Below are 336 nucleotides of genomic sequence, written 5' to 3' on the forward strand. Positions count from 1 at the left end.
GACTGTTTCATTTTCAAGTGGAAATGGACTTGGTGTCTGAAGAAGAGGCTGAGCTGAACAAGCCGTGAAGGTAGAAGGGAGTCATCTTCAGCTATGGAAGCTGTCCTTTCTTTTGCCTGCCATGGATATTTTGTGTACTGAAAAAAATGTTGAGACTTACTAACTGACAAAGAAACGGTGAAGCGTGCCACAAATAAGGAAGCATAACGTAAGGTCCAGCAGGCTGATACCATGTAAGAAAGATGTTTAGGTACCGTCCTTATAGATAAATAAAAGATGTAAATCGGGGCTCAAAAACAGTTTGCACCTCATGCCTGTGAGCAATGTGTTGGCTTT

The sequence above is a fragment of the Pygoscelis adeliae genome, unplaced genomic scaffold, assembly GCF_000699105.1.
Source record: "Pygoscelis adeliae isolate BGI_AS28 unplaced genomic scaffold, ASM69910v1 Scaffold387, whole genome shotgun sequence".
Lineage (NCBI taxonomy): Eukaryota > Metazoa > Chordata > Aves > Sphenisciformes > Spheniscidae > Pygoscelis > Pygoscelis adeliae.